Genomic DNA, 17,621 nt, shown 5'->3' with positions numbered 1-17,621 from the left:
ATTCCTCAGTGGCCTGGGATCATTCCTCTAGATGCCTCAGTGGCCCGGGCTAATTTTTCTGGATGCCTCAGTGGCCTGGGCTCATTTTTCTGGATGCCCCAGTGGCCTGGGCTTGTTCCTCCAGATGCCTCAATGGCCTGGCCTCATTGTTCTGGATGCCTCAGTGGCCTGGGCTTGTTTCTCTGGATGCCTCAGTGGCCTGGTCTTGTTTCTTTGGATGCCCTAGTGACATGGGCTCATTTATCTGGACTCCTCACTGGTCTGGGCTTGTTTCTCAGGACACCACAGTAACCTGGCCTTGTTTCTCTTGTTACCTGAGTGGCCTGAACGCATTTCTCAGGAGTCCTCAGTGACCTGTGCCCGTTCTGCTAGATGCCTCAGTGGCTTGGACTCATTTTCCTGGATGCCTCAGTGGCCTGGGCTCGTTCATCTAGAGGCCTCAGTGGCCTGGCCTCATTTTTCTGGATTCCTCAGTGGCCTTGGCCCGTTCCTCTAGATGCCTCAGTGGCCTGGCCTCATTTTTCTGGATGCCTCAGTGGCCTGGGCTCGTTCCTCTAGATGCCTCAGTGGCCTGGGCTAATTTTTCTGGATGCCTCAGTGGCCTGGGCTCGATCCTCTAGATGCCTCAGTGGCCTGGGCTCATTTTTCTGGATGCTTCAGTGGCCTGGGCTTGTTCCTCTAGATGCCTCAGTAGCCTGGGCTTGTTCCTCTAGATGCCTCAGTGGCCTGGCCTCATTTTTCTGGATGCTTCAGTGGCCTGAACTCGTTTCTCCGGACTCCTCTGTGATCTGAACTCGTTTCTCAGGACTTCTCAGTGACTCGACTCATTCTCAGGACTCGTCGGTGACTGGACTTGTTTCTCAGGACTCGTCAGTGACTGGACTCGTTTCTCAGGACTCCTCAGTGACCTGAACTCGTCTCCCCAGACTCCTCAGTGACCTGTGTTTGTTCCGCTAGATGCCTCAATGGCCTGGCCTCATTTTTCTGGATGCCTCAGTGGCCTGGGCTTGTTTCTCTGGATGCCTCAATGGCCTGGGCTTGTTTCTTTGGATGCCCTAGTGACATGGGCTCGTTTCTTTGGACTCCTCACTGGTCTGGGCTTGTTTTTCAGGACGCCACAGTAACCTGGCCTTGTTTCTCTGGTTACCTGAGAGGCCTGAATGCATTTCTCAGGAGTCTTCAGTGACCTGTGCTCATTCCGCTAGATGCCTCAGTGGCCTGGCCTCATTTTCCTGGATACCTCAGTGACCTGGGCTCGTTCCTCCAGAGGCCTCAGTGGCCTGGCCTCATTTTTCTGGATGCCTCAGTGGCCTTGGCTTGTTCCTCTAGATGCCTCAGTGGCCTGGCTTCTTTTTTCTGGATGTCTCAGTGGCCTGGGCTCGTTCCTCTAGATGCCTCAGTTGCCTGGGCTAATTTTTCTGGATGCCTCAGTGGCCTGGGCTCGTTCCTCTAGATGCCTCAGTGGCCTGGACTCATTTTTCTGGATCCCTCAGTGGCCTGGGCTTGTTCCCCCTAGATGCCTCAATGGACTGGCCTCATTGTTCTGGATGCCTCAGTGGCCTGGGCTTGTTTCTCTGGATGCCTCAGTGGCCTGGTCTTGTTTCTTTGGATGCCCTAGTGACATGGGTTCGTTTCTCTGGACTCTTCACTGGACTGGGCTTGTTTCTCAGGACACCACAGTAACCTGGCCTTGTTTCTCTGGTTACCTGAGTGGCCTGAACGCATTTCTCAGGAGTCCTCTGTGACCTGCGCTCGTTCCGCTAGATGTCTCAGTGGCCTGGCCTCATTTTCCAGGATGCCTCAGTGGCCTGCGCTCGTTCCTCTAGAGGCCTCAGGGTCCTGGCCTCATTTTTCTGGATGCCTCAGTGGCCTCGGCTCGTTCCTCTAGATGCCTCAGTGGCCTGGCCTAATTTGTCTGGATGCCTCTGTGGCCTGGGCTCGTTCCTCTAGAGGCCTCAGTGGCCTGGTCTCATTTTTCTGGATTCCTCTGTGGCCTGGGCTCGTTCCTCTGGATGCCTCAGTGGACTGTGCTAATTTTTCTGGATGCCTCAGTGGCCTGGGCTAATTTTTCTGGATGCCTCAGTAGCCTTGGCTCGTTCCGCTAGATGCCTTAGTGGGCTGGGCTCATTTTTCTGGATGCCTCAGTAGCCTCAGCTCATTTTTCTGGATGCCTCAGTGGCCAGGGCCTTTTTCTCTGGATGCCTCAGTGACCTGGGCTTGTTCCTTTAGATGCCTCAGTGGCCTGGGCTTGTTTCTCTGGATGCCTCAGTGACCTGGGCTTGTTCCTCTAGATGCCTCAGTGGCATGGGCTTGTTTCTCTGGATGCCCCTGTGACCTGGGCTTGTTCCTCTGGATGCCTCAGTGGCCTGGGCGTGTTCCTCTAGATGCCTCAGTGGCCTGGCCTCATTTGTATGGATGCCTCAGTGGCCTGGGCTTGTTTCTTTGGATGCCTCAGTGGCCTGGGCTTGTTCCTCTAGATGCCTCAGTGGCCTGGCCTCATTTTCCTGGATGCCTCAGTGACATGGGCTCGTTTCTCTGGACTCCTCACTGGTCTGGGCTTGTTTTGCAGAACACCGCAGTTACCTGGCCTTGTTTCTCTGATTACCTGAGTGGCCTGAATGCATGTCTCTGGACACCTCGATGGCCTGGGCACGTTTATCTGGATGCGTCGGTAGACTGGCCTTGTTTCTCTGGACACCTCGGTGGTCTGGGCTCGTTTCTCTGGATGCCTCACTGACCCGGGCTCATATCTCTGCAACTCAGACCGAAAAAAAGTCACGTGACTCTTAGGCGTCCCTAACGCCATAACGTGTTTAGACTCACGCCCCGCCGTTCTCCCTCAGTTGGAGTCGAGCCGGGAGCTTTAGCGGATGTTCGATCGGTCATTATGCCGCAAAGGTAAGCACAATCCGAGCGCCTCTCCTCACAATGTCCGCGAGGATGAGAGAATATTTTTCTCTCCCTCACCGCACTGCTTTCAGCCTCTCATGTGACCAATTATGCCCGTTCAGGCTTCAGCATTTGTTTACTACCCGTGTGTTTTCTTCCACGGCTTAGATCCTATTGAGACACGCTTCTCTGATAGACAGCGCCAGTAACCTAACCCACGGTGCAGCGGACCGATGCGTCTCTTCCCACGAATTCCGGAGACATCGCCATGAGCCATTGGTCTTCTCCCGCGCATCGAGCCTATTAAGGTATTAACACTGGGACGCCAGACGCAACTTTTATTAACTTACACATTTCCCTCCACTCAGCATGAGAGGTGTTTTCACTGCATGGTTTCCCTGTTTCATGTAGAGACTGATCCCCGAAATACAACTGCTTTCCTGGTTTGCTACGATTCACATTTATGCCTGGCAACACAGCGCATGCAGCAATTAATTACCAGCCTCCATTAAATAATGCTGACTTTTCTGATAAAGTAAGTGAGTTTGAGGTATTTTTAACTTTTGTTTAAAAAAATACAACTTACCTAAGTAGCCTATCTGACATATTTTTACGTCAGCTAAGCTCCTCCAATACCTAGGGTGATGGACACACCTGTTATAACTAATATGACCTATAATAATGCCCTTTGTAATTTATTAATTAATGATTAACTAAACAATCACTTTACATCTACCTCTATAGTGATCACGTTGTTTGCCTGGACGAATAAAACAAGGTGCACCTCGCCACAGAATTCTCGCCAATGTGCCTCCAGGTGCAATTTCTGTAAGCCACTAAATGGCTTAGTGCCTCGCCGCTTTTATCACACTCGATCTAGCGATAACAAGTAAGAGTTTGAGCTTCCTTATGTGTCACACGTTGTTATGTTAGCTGTCTGTTTTTAAACTTTTTTTAGAATATAATCAACAATCTGTCAACACTGCAGTTTTTCTACGTAGAGCTCTTGGTTTGTCAACATTCAAACAGAATGTCAGGCTACATGCTTATCTTTTGTAAAAACGAACCCATCAATCAGTTTGCAGCTACTTCTGCTTTTGTTCCACACGGTAATTATGTGTATATACATCTCTCTAGATCCATGATGTCAGTGTCACATCACGCATAAGGCCCATTGTGAAGAAATCACCTGTCCTGAAGATGGCCAGAATACCTACCTTTGTATGGACACCTGAGAAAATGTCCAATCCATCACTTGGCCGAAACATGTCGACACCTCATATCTCAAACAATGTCTAAAGTTAGGCATTTTTAGAACCATTGCATGGGATTATAGGGTGTATTGATTTACCCATTTTCCCTTCTTTTTCCTCCATCTTTTCTGTAGCCTGTCCCCTTTTGGTGCAAGGATTATACATATGTCTTTGTGCCTCTTATATCTCATGGATGTATTAAACTGTTTTTAAACTTTTTTACATGTATATGATTAAAATGTGACCTCATGTACATTGTTGCATTTGACTATTTGTGCCTGTTGACCTCCTGTGAATATGTCTATTGTTAGACCTTCGTGTGTGTGACCATAAATGTTCAACCTCTTCCTAGTATCGAAGTAGTGAGGGGTAATCAATCCTCAGTGCCTTCACCGGCACTCTTGTTTTCATACATCTCTCCGGTATGGCCGCCCACTGCCACATTGATCCTACTAAATATTTTCATCCAATGGCAAGCCACTTTTCACCATCACAAGCACACGGTGTGCTGTCGCTTGTGGGACACCACATGACCAGCATCACCTGAACATGTTGGCCAAGGTCTGGTAGGTATGTTCACTGGCAAAGCCGGGGCCCCATCAACACCTGCGTTGTGGGGGAGCGCTGCCGCCACATGTCCAGGGGGGTGCCACCTCAGCTCTCACTCTGGCTAAAGTCAGGGCTAGGTCTGGATTGAGGCCAACTGCAGCTGGCTGGTGTGGGAAGAGGGTGCTCCACCTCCAGGTCTCCAGCTCATGTCAGACAGGAAGCAGGAAGCCTTCCCTGCTTCCTGGTTCTTGGCTGCGTGGAGAGCGGGAACAGGAGGCCTGGAGTGAAGACTGACCATCGTTTCCGGTGGTCAGAAGCTGGGCTGGAAACTGCTAAGAAAGCCTTTTTAAAATGTGTATATGCAGTGTATGTGTGTATTATGCGAGTGTGCATGTCGATTGTGTATGTATGTTTGTATATGTGCGTGCGTGGATGTGAATGGAGTGCATGTATTTGTGTATGAGTCTGAGTGCACGTGTCGTATGAATGAGAATGCAGTGTAAATGTTCTGAGTGAGCATGTGAGTGACTGTGAGCGAAGGTGCATGAGTGAATGACTGGCGGATGAATGTGAGCGAAGGTGCATGAGTGAGTGAGCATGTGGGTGAATGTGAGCGAAGGTGCATAAGTGAGTGACTGGTGGGTGAATGTGAGCGAAGCTGCATGAGTGAGTGAGCATGTGGGTGAATGTGAGCAAAGGTGCATAAGTGAGTGACTGGTGGGTGAATGTGAGCGAAGGTGCATGAGTGAGTGAGCATGTGGGTGAATGTGAGCGAAGGTGCATAAGTGAGTGACTGGTGGGTGAATGTGAGCGAAGGTGCATGAGTGAGTGAGCATGTGGGTGAATGTGAGCGAAGGTGCATAAGTGAGTGGCTGGTGGGTGAATGTGAGCGAAGGTGCATGAGTGAGTGAGCATGTGGGTGAATGTGAGCGAAGGTGCATGAGTGAGTGAGCATGTGGGTGAATGTGAGCGAAGGTGCATGAGTGAGTGAGCATGTGGGTGAATGTGAGCGAAGGTGCATGAGTGAATGACTGGTGGATGAATGTGAGTGAAGCTGCATGAGTGAGTGAGCATGTGGGTGAATGTGAGCGAAGGTGCATAAGTGAGTGACTGGTGGGTGAATGTGAGCGAAGGTGCATGAGTGAGTGAGCATATGGGTGAATGTGAGCGAAGGTGCATGAGTGAATGACGGATGAATGTGAGTGAAGGTGCATGAGTGAGTGAGCATGTGGGTGAATGTGAGCGAAGGTACATGAGTGAGTGAGCATATGGGTGAATGTGAGTGAAGGTGCATGAGTGAATGACTGGTGGATGAATGTGAGCGAAGCTGCATGAGTGAGTGAGCATGTGGGTGAATGTGAGCGAAGGTGCATAAGTGAGTGACTGGTGGGTGAATGTGAGCGAAGGTGCATGAGTGAGTGAGCATATGGGTGAATGTGAGTGAAGGTGCATGAGTGAATGACTGATGGATGAATGTGAGTGAAGGTGCATGAGTGAGTGAGCATGTGGGTGAATGTGAGCGAAGGTGCATGAGTGAGTGAGCATATGGGTGAATGTGAGCGAAGGTGCATGAGTGAATGACTGGTGGATGAATGTGAGCGAAGCTGCATGAGTGAGTGAGCATGTGGGTGAATGTGAGCGAAGGTGCATAAGTGAGTGACTGGTGGGTGAATGTGAGCGAAGGTGCATGAGTGAGTGAGCATATGGGTGAATGTGAGTGAAGGTGCATGAGTGAATGACTGATGGATGAATGTGAGTGAAGGTGCATGAGTGAGTGAGCATGTGGGTGAATGTGAGCGAAGGTGCATGAGTGAGTGAGCATATGGGTGAATGTGAGCGAAGGTGCATGAGTGAATGACTGGTGGATGAATGTGAGCGAAGGTGCATAAGTGAGTGACTGGTGGGTGAATGTGAGCGAAGGTGCATGAGTGAGTGGGCATATGGGTGAATGTGAGCGAAGGTGCATGAGTGAATGACTGATGGATGAATGTGAGTGAAGGTGCATGAGTGAGTGAGCATGTGGGTGAATGTGAGCGAAGGTGCATGAGTGAGTGAGCATATGGGTGAATGTGAGCGAAGGTGCATGAGTGAATGACTGGTGGATGAATGTGAGCGAAGCTGCATGAGTGAGCATGTGGGTGAATGTGAGCGAAGGTGCATAAGTGAGTGACTGGTGGGTGAATGTGAGCGAAGGTGCATGAGTGAGTGAGCATATGGGTGAATGTGAGCGAAGGTGCATGAGTGAATGACTGATGGATGAATGTGAGTGAAGGTGCATGAGTGAGTGAGCATGTGGGTGAATGTGAGCGAAGGTGCATGAGTGAGTGAGCATATGGGTGAATGTGAGCGAAGGTGCATGAGTGAATGACTGGTGGATGAATGTGAGCGAAGGTGCATAAGTGAGTGACTGGTGGGTGAATGTGATTATATGTGCGTGCGAGGCACCAGTGGGTCTGGCACGAAATGGAGCAGTGTTGCCCAACTGGTTGTATTTTATTAGGTAAAGTTACATGACGCTGCAGAGTCCCTGTAAGGCTTCCCCCAGAAGCTGTATATACCCTGTTCATCCTCGGTAAACTGTATATGAACGTTAGGTACTCCAAGGCCAGCATAGTGCCATGGGTCCAAACCTGGTAAAGTGAGGTCATCCCAGAATGAATCCATGATTTCCAGTTAAATCCAGCTGTGTGGGGGCCATTTCTACATGATGGTTGGGGGCCCCCCTTGCTTAGAGCGGAAAAAAGCAGTCTGAGGCACCCTGTTTTGGGCATACATTATAATGGAGATAAAGAGAAGGTTAATAGCCACCAAATATCACGAGACGGCGAGCCAGCAGAGAACTAAAACACAGAATGTCGGCTGAATAGCTATGAAACCTTCTTTTTAAGCAAGTGGCTGACGTGGAGGAACCAGTGTTGAACGGCAGCGAGGTGATAACATTTCTGTTTTTCTCAAAGGAAGTGACGGCCGGACTGGCTCGGCAAACACAGCTTGTAAGGCGAGTGCAGCAAAGAGCGCACTGTAAGCTCCAGAAAATAAGTAATACATGAAGGAATATATTACTGTGCTACTAGACTGCTAACTCTCAATATTGGGACAATTGCCCCCCCCCGAGGCTTGAGGCCCTTTTCAGTTGAAAAAGTTGAAAGGCCCTAACACTGTCCCATAGTTAGTCAACGGGCCATTAATTCACATAGTTGTCCTTGCATAGGTTTCCTGGTTCCGCCTCAAACTCTCCAGAGCCTGCCCCCCAACACTCCCAAACCTCACCAATCGCGCTTCATTTTCTTGATATTTAAGCCATTTTTCTGCAGATCAGCATGTCCTTTATTCTCTAATTAATCACTCTACAGCTTCATCCAGGCTTGGGGATCAATTGTTGCAAACGAGTATCTCAACATTTTCAGTATACACATTTTCAGTATACACATTTTCAGTATACAGGCCTTATTTTGACCCTCCATTTGCCTCTCTCTGAATCAGATACATTTATGAGAATTCTTTACTTAATCATTCTGTACGATAATCCCTGACTCCCACATTCATCCTTCCATAATCTAATACCTGACTCCCACCTTAATCCATGTTCTGTACCCTAATCCCTGACTCCCACATTCATCCTTCCTTAATCTAATCCCAGACTCCCACCTTAATCCATGTTCTGTACCCTAATCCCTGACTCCCACATTCATCCTTCCATAATCTAATAGCTGACTCCCACCTTAATCCATGTTCTGTACCCTAATCCCTGACTCCCACATTCATCCTTCCTTAATCTAATCCCTGACTCCCATCCTAATCCATGTTCTGTACCCTAATCCCTGACTCCCACATTCTTCCTTCCATAATCTAATACCTGACTCCCACCTTAATCCATGTTCTGTACCCTAATCCCTGACTCCCACATTCATCCTTCCATAATCTAATCCCTGACTCCCACCTTAATCCATGTTCTGTACCCTAATCCCTGACTCCCACATTAATCCTTCCTTAATCTAATCCCTGACTCCCACCGTAATCCTTGTTCTCTACCCTAATCCGTAATTTCCACATGTATCCTTCCATACTCTAATCCCTAACTCCCACCTTAATCCTTGTTCTCTACCCTAATACCTAACTCCCACATCAACCCTTCCACACTCTAATCTCTAAATCCCACATCAACCCTTCCACTCTAATCCCTAACTCCCACATCAACCCTTTCACACTCGAATCCCTAACTCCCACATCAACCCTTCCACTCTAATCTCTAACTCTCACATCAACCCTTCCACTCTAATCTCTAACTCCCACATCAACCTTTCCACTCTAATCCCTAACTCCCACATCAACCCTTTCACTCTAATCCCTAACTCCCACATCAACCCTTCCACTCTAATCTCTAACTCTCACATCAACCCTTCCACTCTAATCTCTAACTCCCACATCAACCTTTCCACTCTAATCCCTAACTCCCACATCAACCCTTCCACTCTAATCCCTAACTCCCACATCAACCCTTCCACACTCTAATCCCTTACTCTCACATCAACCCTTCCACTCTAATCCCTAACTCCCACATCAACCCTTCCACACTCTAATCCCTTACTCTCACATCAACCCTTCCACTCTAATCCCTAACTCCCACATCAACCCTTCCACACTCTAATCCCTAACTCCCACATCAACCCTTCCACTCTAATCCCTAACTCCCACATCAACCCTTCCACACTCTAATCCCTAACTCTCACATCAACCCTTCCACTCTAATCTCTAACTCCCACATCAACCCTTCCACTCTAATTTCTAACTCCCACATCAACCCTTCCACTCTAATCCCTAACTCCCACACTCTAATCCCTAACTCCCACATCAACCCTTCCACACTCTAATCCCTAACTCCCACTCACTATAGTGTTGGATGCTTGTCTGGCACCGCTCTAACGCAGAGCTATGGGTTCCCTATTTGTACGGCTCCTCTCCTTTTAGTGTTGGATGCTTGTCTGGCACCGCTCTAACTCAGAGCTATGGGTTCCCTATTTTTACGGCTCCTCTCCTTTTAGTGATGGATGCTTGTCTGGCACCGCTCTAACGCAGAGCTATGGGTTCCCTATTTGTACGGCTGATAGAACATGTGAGTGATAGTGAGTGATAGTGATCGCTGGGCTGAATGTAAGAAAAATAAAGGTGTGAAACATGTCATGTCGTCAGTGGTGTCATCAATGACATTTGTAATGGCATCCTTCATGTTCTGAGGGATAGTGGGAGCAGTGCACAGTGCTAATTGCAGGAGTGGGTGCTTGGCCTACCATAACTGGCGAATTTCAGGGGTTTTTAGGTTGTAATGTGATCTGTAATGGCAAGCTGGAAAAGTTTTTTTAGTGAAGAGGACAGGTTTTTTTGTAGGTCAACTAAACCATAACGTCCCTTTAACAAAGTTTTTTTCACTGAATTGCATAGGTTTTTGGTAGTGTAATTGAATCATGAATCATAACAATACGTTAGCAAACATTTTTTACTGCATTTATGAGGGTTCTAATAGCAACAAATAAGCATACTACATTTGAAGTAACTGCCCACCTTCCGAAGAATGCTACATTATCATATGCTGGTGCACAGCATGGGGCGTGTTCGAAAACTCATACATACTTCACAATAACATGTTTGCCTGATTGATAGTGCGGAAGTACATTGTATATTCTTGTAGGAACTTGTAACTGCAAAATTTCCGGCGCAGAACTCCACAGGGCAAGTTTACAGTACAATAGAAGCAAGAGTGCATAACGACGTCTCTGGATCATTAACCCGCATTACTCCCCAAAAAATGGGGGATGAATGCCATTAGCAATCGAGATTTTACAGCAGTAACCCATGGTACCAAAAAAGAGGATTGTTTGTCTTCAACTGGAACGCCTCCGGTGATCCCGGCTGAAGAAAACAAATCCTTTTCCAAGATGGCCACCATAAAAGGGAAGAAGGGTATTGGAAAGAAACCCTTCTTCGCTTTCCATTACAGCCTGCAGAAAGCAAAAATGAAACTGTGTGACCGTAATGGCAGCACCACATTTTTGTTCCTTGAGAAATGTGTCGTTATGAGCAAGACCTTTACCAGAAAGCCAGTCCCTGGTGGACATGGCGACTTCAAAGCAATGTTTTGTCCCTTCCAGTAATGGCCAGTACCCACATCCCCGACATTGTGGCCACTAAATAGTACCTACCCCTCAGAGACGGACGCTATACTGTTGATTTGTTATGTACATGACGACACTTGTTAAAGAGCAAAACACTACCACATGCACAACATGAAGCTTTTTGGTCGCTGTCAATGACCTTTATATACATGTGTTGTACATGCAGTAATTTTTGTCTATAAACATATGTGTACAAAACGCAAAGGATTAGTCTTATTACGTCTGCACAAAATCCCAAGAAACTCTGTGATGGCAAGCGCAATCATGTCAGAAATACTGCAAGCAGCACCATTACCGCTCACCTTTCGACACATAATTTCATAGGTGGCACAGGTTGAAAGGTGTGAAAATATGTGTATTGGGAGGGTGTAACCATGTATTATTTTACAAACATTTCTGTACAGCAAACACTTTGAGTGCACCTTACCTCATTTTTCCTCTTTTAGAAACATACCAATCATTCTGAACTAATGTTGGTTAATGGGGCATCTGGGTGACAGAAAGTGGGCTGACAGTGACAGAAATTGGCCTGACGGCACTAAAGCATATGAGATTGGCCTGACCCTCCCGTAGTCAAAGCAAGTGGTATGCAATACCTTTCTCCATAACGTTCCTTGGCAGCGTAACCAAATAAGTCCATAAGGATTTACGTGCCATGATGCATCACCTACAAAAGAACACATTAGGACCTGCAATGCAGCATGCCACATTTTGAAATAGGAGAGTACATTTGTAAAAAAAACACTAACATTTAAGAATTAGTAAAGTAGTTTTATTTCACAATAAACTGAGCGAAATCATCGCCCTATGGAATTAGTAAAGTAGGTTTGTTTCACAATAAACTGTGCGAAATGATCGCCCTATTCACATTTCCATAAAAGTAGTAAGTTTGTCTCTTTGGTCGACAATGAAAATGTTAATGGTAATGGCCACGTTGTTGTTTTCCCACACAGAAAGTAAGCGTTGCCGGCGTAGTAGTCGTTTTCATCGCACATTGATTTGCAAGACGACGTCAATGGCTGTGATCTACATCACCAGAAAGGATGGAATGTTACTCTTATGGTGACAGCAGCGTAAGGGCATAGAAGTCCGACACGGTCATCCCACTGAATTATGACGCACAGACAACCGATGATGAACAGTTGCATTTGACGGTTAAAAAAACCATCACTCAGCAGCTGCAATCCGTGACAATCACAATAGGGAAGGAAGTAGCTGAGGGAGAAAAGGGAAATAAAACATGTATCAATACGCAACCTTTGAACAACACAAAGTTGTAATAAATAACATTTTCAGTAAAGATGATTGCAATAGGAGGAAATGTAGTGGAACCCTATGGACGGCGACAATGTGCAATCTCCATAATGTGAAAAAAACATCTCAACGGCACAGAAAGCTGGACCGCCTTTATTAATAATAACATTTTTGTTTGGAAGTAGCTGAGCGGTGAAAGGGGAAATGAGACGTGTATCAATACGCAACCTCTAAACAAAACAAAGTTGTAACATATACCATTTTTACTAAATATTAATTTAATTTGGGGAAATGTAGTGGAACCCTACAAACGGCGACAATGCGCAATGTCCATATGGGGAAAAAAAATGTCAACGGCACAGAAACCTTGTAATTCATTAGGAAAAATAATGTTTTTCTTTTTCGAAAGTAAAAATTTAAAGCAAGTTCGGTATATAGGCGTAAAAAATAAACTTACGTGATGTGGACCGCCTCCATTGCGTTCAGAACAGTCAGCAAGTAGTGTATTTGGAAGAGTGCCTCTTCGGGAACTGGTATTTCATGTTCGGTACAAACGTTTTTGAAGCTTAGCCTTATAAAACGATATGTTTTTCTAACTGTTACTCCCTGCATTCTTTCTGCTTTTTCCCTGTAGCTCAAGGTTAAAAAACAAGTGACCCTTATGGGTGCCGACAAATATGTGTCCATACTGAACTCGTGTTGAAAAGAGAAAATGCAATGGCCTTCACTCCGAATGCAAATACATTCTCATTTTGCAACATATCAGCAGCTATTCATGAGAACCGCTACTCCCGTACACGTGCAGAAGTGCTGTGTGTACGAAATAGAGTAGGTGGCTGGCTTACATTTTAAACTGCAGGCCACCAGTCTGACCGCAGTAATGTTGTTTATGTATTTTAACATGGACGCAGTAAATTCATTTCGTACAATGAGTAGCAAGTCCCACTGTACCGTACGACAGTGGTAACAAGAATACATCAATGTTTGACTTTGTACTGCCACATCTCATTAACGCTCACCTTTCGAAACAGTTTTCCATAAGTGTAACAAGTGCATTGGTGTCTTCTTCGTTTATGTATGTTAGCGGCGATGAGCGCGTGCAACAGAAAACGAAGTAAACATGGCAGCCGTATTGAAAGATTATGACGCACTTCACGCTGTGGCACAACCAACCGGTGAAAGCACAACATGGTCGCGGGCAACACGCCACGGAATAGCCAATTGAAATCTTCTCCATGGAGCGAACAGGGAAGTGTGACCGTGGAGCGGACATAGATATCACTAATTTTTAGAGACATACTTTTTGATCGTTTTTAAGGAAACTACTGGATGGATTGTTACCAAATTTACAAAAGCACGCTTTCAGGACCAAGCTCCTGCCGCAAATTTGGTGAAAATCCGTCCAGCGGTTTGGCCTGTAGCCGTGCGCAAAGTTTTTCCCCCATTCAGTCTATAGGCAAAAAAGAAGTTTTGGTACCCCCCCTGTAACTTTTCCCCCCTAGACGAATCCTCACCAAACTTTGCAAAAAATTCAGAGTGGCCCATATACTTTTTTTGCAAAGTATGGTGAGGATTCGTCCAGGGGGAGTAGAGTTATAGGCCGCACAAAAAGTGCTCTTCCTATGGAAACAGCAATTTAGGCATAACTACACAGCCACTACTGTGGCTGTTTCATATATATTTATATTTTTATAGAAACTTGGTTGGACATTGCCTTGATTTTGGACTGTGATATTGTGTTGCTTGGGTCACCACTGGTTCCCCTTCACGCCCCTAATGAGAGCAGAACCTTCCCTCGGCCCACGTTACCATAAAGATGAAGACGGTGTATATCTCTTAACTGCCCGTGTTTTATCTTAATGATTGCATTGGGTTTTGGTTTGTAGAAGTGTGAGTGCTCAGTGAGTCATTTTACCCCTACTCATCCTTGTATTTCTGCAGAGCGGAATCCAATTTGTGACATAAAGGAAGTGCTGTCACATGACCTTTGACCACAATGTCATCAGAAGGAAGGAACATCAAAGATGGAAACAAAAGCCAGCAATATGCTTAAAATAATTATAACACAAACCAGTTACTAGTAATTTTAGTAGGCAAGTACATTTTTCCTAGGGTGCTGCTTTGACATGCCATAGGTGTGATCCTTATAGTACGGGGGTGTGCTGTAGAACCAACCTAGCAAACGGGTACTACCTTCATATGCCAGTGCAACCCTCTGTGGCCAATAACTGACCCCCTATGCCAGTCACTGCATAGCATGGCAGGTGTAGTTATAGGATAAAAAATGCCCACTGTCCCTGGTGATGCAAAAAGTTTCGATTATTTAAAATGGGTCCAAATGGGCCATGTTATTGCCTTATATTACACGTATAGTCATAACATGCAAAGTACAGCCTCACTTGCCCAAGTGCTTCATTTGCATGCCAAGTGCAGCCTAAACTGCACCAGTACTGGGACTTTTTGCATCACATGCCTGGCATGGCCACAATCTGGAAGGAACAGATTCCCTGCTGCTGGTGCTGCCATGGCATGGCCACAATCTGGAAGGAACAGGTTCCCTGCTGCTGGTGCTGCCATGGCATGGCCACAATCTGGAAGGAACAGGTTCCCTGCTGCTGGTGCTGCCATGGCATGGCCACAATCTGGAAGGAACAGGTTCCCTGCTGCTGGTGCTGCCATGGCATGGCCACAATCTGGAAGGAACAGGTTCCCTGCTGCTTTTGCTGCCATGGCATGGCCACAATCTGGAAGGAACAAATTCTCAGCTGCTGGTGCTGCCATCATATGCCTGGCATGGTCACAGTCTGGAAGGAACAGATTCCCAGCTGCTGGAGGCTTCAATTCTGTGGACACGAGACCTCAGCCTCAAATGCCAGCTGAGTCACCATATGTAATGTGCAGCCTCACATGCCAAATTGTTGCCATAGTTTGAAAAGCAAATGCTCAAATGCCAACCCAATGACAGTAAAAGCCTCCTCATATGAGCTTATAAACATAACATATGTGTGGCAAATACACCAGAGGGAAGGTGCCGCCTCATATATGCCTGTACTGCCCCTCAGCAGTGGCCGCCAATCCATCTGCTAACCCCCAAAACGAGACAGCCAGCAGTGCACACACTGCCCAGATGCCAAGCCCAACTCCTGCCAGACTTCTTTTCCCACGCAGGTTAGTCACTGAAGTACGTACGTTCCTAGTGGTCGAAGTGAGTAGGAGCGGTCGGAGTAGTGCTACTCTACTTTCATTTTTGTGCAGCTCCACTATTCCTATTCTTTTATTTTTAATCGAAACCATTCCAGGACGCTTTCTTTTTTAAATAAAAGAATAGAAATTAAGAACAAACTTCCTCCATCATACTGCAAGGGAGGGTCCCGTTGCTGTAGCAGTACCTGCGCATTACGCATTGAGTTGCAGTGGCGCCAGCACGTGCCCCTTCTATGCGCAAGCGCGTAGTCCTCGTCGCGCGCCATTGGAAGAGATGAAGGAGCACGCGCACAAGTCTTTAAACTGCATGTCACTCAGGCGAGCCACTTATAGAGAGACAACTAGCACACATAGTCGCATCGAGATGTTGGACGAACATCTAGCAAAGCGTAAGAACTTCTGCCAAGGACTGGATCAGAACCCGAACCCTCTGATCATAAGACTCACTGCCACCACTGCAAACCCCTTTGACCGCTACCCGCGGCACATCACGGCAAAGACCCTGTGAAACCGGCCCTACTGTGACAAGACCACACAGACCAAGAAGAACCCAAACCCAAGACTACATACTCAACCCGAGAAGATGGAGTAATGAGGCTCAAGCCCCGGTATCCAAAATCACTGCTGATGGATAAAATCTATCAGCGAGAAGAAGAAGAAGCGCCGGACACGTTTGCATGGCTGTTCCCCAAGCTCGTCATTCTTTCATGTTTCTCCCTTTGTTCGGTCACGGTAGTACTTTCGGAGCGGTGTTGTCTGAACAGACAACGCGCTACTGCACCGAAGAGTGCTTTCTAGGCAGAACAGTTCACTCCATGTATGACACTATAGACAAGTAAAGGTGTGTTGCAAAGATCAGTTTCACGCTGCAATTGCAGTGACATAGAGTAGCAGTCTGCAACCTGTGACTCCCCGATGTAGTGGACTACAGATCCCATGATCCCTCACAATTGACTATGCTGGCTAGGGCTGGTGGGAGTTTTAGTCCAAAACACATGGAGAGTCAAAGGTTGCAGATCCTTGAATAGTATGCGGCAGCAATGCTGTGTTACACGGAGTAGTACCTAGTACAGAACGCGCTGTACTGTTTTATAGTCTGTTCAAGAATGTAGTACAGGCGGGTGCAGTGTCCTGACCATTTCCAGAGAGCTGCTTCTTGGAAGGGAGTGTGCTATGCATTTTACCGAGGGTGTTACTATCCATGTTGATCAGTCAGCTTTGACACGCACATTCCATGTCACCTGAACAGTACAAATGCTGATGCCAGGTGGCTCGTGCACATCTTTTTCAAATTAGCTTTTTGTGTCCACGGCATCTGTTTAAAGTGATTCCATGTACCCCTGATCCTATTGTGCACACAGATGTTCTAATGTTGCTTCCCAGCCTCCCTTGCCAAGAAGTTTGCATAACTCCAGGAAACGTGCTCTGAATATACAGTAGTTCGAGCTGTTCTCGGGCCTTTATGTTTGGGTTAAAGCTCTGTGCCCTCACAGTGTTTCTCCTTTGCACGGTCAAACTCTAATGCATCTTTGTACGTCTGTAGGTGTGACAACCTGCTTTGGCGACAAAACTCACAAACAACTTCCAGAAATTAATGCAATACTCATATTGAGACCTCCAGAAAAGAATGCAATACTCACATACAACCTCCACAAATTCATGCAATACTTACATTGAGACCTCCAGAAATGAATGAAATACTCACATACAACCTTTGGAAATCAATGTAATACTCACATACAACCACCAGGAATGAATGCAATACTCACATTGATACCTCCTAAAATGAATGCAATACTCACATACAACCTCCAGAAATGAATGCAATACTCACATGAGACCTCCAGAAATGAATGCAATAATCACATTGACACCTACAGAAATTAATGCAATACTCACTTACAACCTCCAGAGATGAATACAATACTCACGTACAACATGCAGAAATGAATGCAATACTCACATGAGACCTCCAGAAATGAATGCAATAATCACATTGACACCTACAGAAATTAATGCAATAATCACTTACAACCTCCAGAGATGAATACAATACTCACGTACAACATGCAGAAATGAATGCAATACTCACATACAACCTCCAAAATAAATGCAATACCCACGTGTGATCTTCAGAAATGAATGCAATACTCGCATAAAACCTCCAGAAATTAATGCAATACTCACATACATCCTCCAGAATAAATGCAATGCTCACATGAGGCCTCCAGAAATGAATGAAATACTCACATTGAGACTTCCAGAAATGAATGCAATCCTCACACAAGACCCCCAGAAATGA

General features: G+C 46.4%; 1 protein-coding gene and 1 long non-coding RNA gene across 4 annotated transcripts in view; one reads left to right on the top strand and one right to left on the bottom strand.

Moving 5' to 3' along the window:
- PLPP4 (phospholipid phosphatase 4) overlaps positions 1-17,621 on the bottom strand; it is a 1,071,056-nt gene that overhangs the window by 990,063 nt on the left and 63,372 nt on the right. The gene's annotated exons all lie outside the window — the stretch shown is intronic.
- Positions 2,818-4,395, top strand: LOC138473830 (uncharacterized). Of its 2 annotated transcripts, XR_011268944.1 has the most exons (5): positions 2,818-2,898; positions 3,058-3,197; positions 3,301-3,424; positions 3,634-3,778; positions 4,027-4,395. It is a non-coding gene; the product is annotated as an uncharacterized lncRNA (long non-coding RNA). The 2 variants fall into 2 exon arrangements; XR_011268943.1 differs by lacking the exon at positions 3,301-3,424.

The sequence above is a fragment of the Ambystoma mexicanum genome, chromosome 8 (assembly GCF_040938575.1).
Source record: "Ambystoma mexicanum isolate Mex_15411 chromosome 8, UKY_AmexF1_1, whole genome shotgun sequence".
NCBI classification, from domain to species: Eukaryota; Metazoa; Chordata; class Amphibia; order Caudata; family Ambystomatidae; genus Ambystoma; species Ambystoma mexicanum.
The sequence above is the reverse complement of the archived record's forward strand: the minus strand, read 5'-3'. Positions and strand labels throughout refer to the sequence as shown.